The following is a 3,788-nucleotide window of genomic DNA, read 5'->3' as shown; positions in this document are numbered from 1 at the left end:
ATTTATGAAAATTTAAATTGACCAGCTGATTTCATTTAGTTTTACACCCTGATTCCTTTTAATCTATAGGCATATTTGCCTGTGCTGATTTGCATGGCCAATACACAGGTGCACATCCATGCATATTTATTTTAAGTAATTTGGGATGTTAATTTTGTAGATATGATAATGCAATTTTAAGTTTAAAAAAAAATCACTATGTGGAAGTTTGGCAGTGTTGGCAAGGCCGTAGTATTCAGTGATACACGTATACGATATGAAAGCTACCAAAATTCACTTCTAAATTATAGAAAATACATTACCTTTATTACTTTTATTATTTTAAAATATGAATTTTATATATTATTTTCACATTATGACACGTCACTTACCCCACCCCCACCCCCACCCCTACACAAATTTAAAGAACATGATATAGGGGATGGTTTCAACAAGTATGCCTTTAACTTTTCTTTTTCGATGTTAGACTGGAACTCCCCAAATTGAAGCAAATGAAGGCACCCAGAGTCCAGTTTATCTGGCCACACAGTCACCTCTCTCCTTGATCCATCCCAGGAGACTCCAGGGCTCTTCAAAACACCTTTTTTTGAAACCTCTGGGTTAGATAGTCTCTGATGTTCTTTTATGTTATTATTCCAGAACAATGTTCTGTTAATCTGGGTGCCATCGCAGGTATATTGGGCTTCATTTGTGACATAATTTGATGTCAGTACATTGAAGAATATATTAGCAGCACTTTTTTTCTGATGGCTAAACAAGAAGCATATTAAACTGCGACAAATTCATGAATCTTTGCTGCTAAAGTGAAATTACTACTTGGTCTTTACGGTAGGATTTTTTTCACACGTATTTTTTGGAAATAGTGAAACACCCAAAGATGTTAAAAGATCCTGTATGCACACATTTGAGTCAGAATCAACTCGACGGCAGCGGGAATGGGTGCACATTTTCCAGCTTAAATACAAGGGTTCCTTAAGACTAGCTTTCCATAACCAATCTGAAAGGTATTACGTCTTCCTCACCAGTACTACTACTGCCTTTATACTGTCACAAAAACTTAATGATGTCCCATCAAGATATATTAATATTTCCCTTGAGGTGGGATGATCAGAAATCTACCTGAACCCTTTAACTTTTATAATCTCTCCCCATAACTAGTCTTATATTTTAGAGGGAGTGGAGAGGCTGTTTGAGGGGTCCAGATGAGTAACGTGAAACTCATGCCCTATATAATACAGGATGAAAAGAGGAGTGTAAAAAGCCCCATGGGAGCCTAAAGAAAGCACTTGGGAGATAATCAGACTAAAAATAACAACATCCTGTATGCACCTCTGAACCAGTGGCATGTTGTGTATTAGCCTGACAGCCCAGACTTCTCTCTCCTGACAAAGGTACAGGTACCCAAGTCAGGGTGGCAGCAGGACAGAATCCACAGAAATCACTGTGGCACAGCATGTGTGAACAAGACCATCGATACTGGGTGAAAAACAAACCAGCCCTAGTCTGGTTTCCCTCTTTAAAATTGGGCATATTAATATTTTATTTTCAGCAGCTGTGAGGAGGTATATATTATTGATGAAATCATGTTTTGTAGAGCTTCATAATTTCTGGCCTTTCCCGGTCTATCATCTACCCAGCACAACGGTGAAGAGAGCACTGGAAAGAGTCTTTCAAGGCTCTAAAAAAAAAAAAAAAAAGGCTCCAGCAAGCAATAATAATGGAAGAATCTTTGTGGTTACCTGCTGTTGAGTCAACTGACTCATGGCAATCTCCACGTGTGCAGAGTAGAGCTGCTCCAGAGGGTTTTCAAGGCTATGACCTTTCAAAGCAAATCGCCAAGCCTGTCTTTCAAGGTGCATTTGAACTGTAAACCTTCCAGCTAGTAGTTGAGCGTTTAACCACTGCACCGCCCAGGGACTCCTAATGGGTGTTTCTCACTTCCGACCTCCCTAGCCCAGGTATTCCTTGACCTCTTCTCCTCTCCACCACACTTCCCTCCACTGCTTTTTAGAGTGAAGTCTAGAAGCCAGTGAAAGGGAAGGATGTTTGGTGAGCAGAGACATTCCAGAGCTTTTAAAATTTGGAACTATGAGAAAGTCACCATACAAACTGCCATGTACTCCTCTCAGTCAATCTCCAAGTCCTGTGACGATGTAAAGAAAGGACAAAGAGGTGGCTGGTGCCAATGAGGAGCATAGAACTAGGAGGACCCATGCCAAACCCTCGTTTTTCTCACCCCTCTTTTGCTGCAGGAGTTGGCCGTAGTGATTGCCTGTCACTTACTGATCTAGTTTTGGCAATAATTGAAAACAAGCTATAACAGTCATACTGGGCCTGAAGACATGTACTTACTTCATCATCTATCTTAAATATTCTTAAATATCATCTTACATATCCTCTTCCAGTCCAACACAGAGCAAGTGCGAAACCTGCCACATTTCACTCTCCTTTGTGACAGGATATCTTAAGGGTTAAATGCCATTTTGTGCATATCCATTGCACAAAGTCATTTTCTCAGGTGATGCTTCAGAAGTAATTCTTGCCCTCACTTCACTATTTCCTAGTTGCTTGGAACTCAAATATGGACTTAAGAGGGTAGAGGGATATGAAAGAACAGTCTTTGCTTTGTAATTTCCCAGTATGGACACTTGGGAAAGCAATGTTAGTTGGTGCCAGATCCAGGGAGATGGGTAACTGCTATTATAATACTCTCATCTGCTTTGCAACTCCATTTCAATCTTCCATCTGTGCCCAGTCACCTTCACTCTTCAGCCACTTTAGCCTGAGGACGTTGTAGGAATCCCTGGAATGCTGACTGCTTTGTTTGGGGGTCATTGAGCTCCTGTAATCAACTAGTATCCAGAAGAACTATGTTGTTGATGTCATCGTTAGGTGCCGTCTAGTCAGTTCTGACTCATAGCAACCCTATGCACAACAGAACGAAACGCTGCCTGATCCTGCGCCGTCCTCACAATCATTGCTATGCCTGAGCCATCCTTCTCAATCCATCTCACTGAGCTATAAGAATACGTAAAATTTCTCCTCCGGAGAATGAGTAAATGGAAATCTGTCATGGTTTCTTTTGGTCTGCACTCTCCTTAAATTTTAAGTACCTTCGTTATCCAAATGCATGGACTGCAGCCATAGTTGAACATTGTTACTGTGTTTCCTCTCTTTTTAGGGAAGTGACAGCTTGACTATTAAGTGTATCTCAAAATGCTCAATGGAAACAGTTCCAATGCCCAGGGTGGTGTGGGGTAGAGAATAATTATACATCTGCCTCGTATTTTTCCGTGTTCAGTCATCTTTTTCCTACTTGAGTGAAACTTAATTTCATCCATAGACTTAAAATCATTAAAAATCACAGAGAGCTGATGAGTGGCCACCCGACCAGGCCATATGGGCCAGTTGTTAGGCCCAAAGTGTTTCCTTCCTTATTTTCACCGACTTCACAGAGAAGCATGAGTGTCCTTTTCATGACTGCGTCCTTGGAGTTAATTTCATTTACAAGGGATCCAAGATCAGCACTTGCCTAAGTAAATAAATTAATTACTTAATCTGATTTCTCAGTCATAAACCTCTTACACCCACCGCGTTTTGAGAAGATCAATCAATATTTTCCTTGAATAATACTGTCAAAACTTCAGAATGCTACAGCTGTCAGCAAAGGCCCCTTAGGGACTTAAAAACATTAGCCAGCATGACAGACTTCATCCTGGCTGAGAAAGGATTCACCCTCTACTTTAATCCACCTGCCATTTTACTCCTTCTTTCCATCCTTCCCCCTC

Source organism: Elephas maximus, chromosome 1, assembly GCF_024166365.1.
Source record: "Elephas maximus indicus isolate mEleMax1 chromosome 1, mEleMax1 primary haplotype, whole genome shotgun sequence".
Classification (NCBI taxonomy): Eukaryota; Metazoa; Chordata; class Mammalia; order Proboscidea; family Elephantidae; genus Elephas; species Elephas maximus.
Note: the sequence above shows the minus strand (reverse complement) of the source record.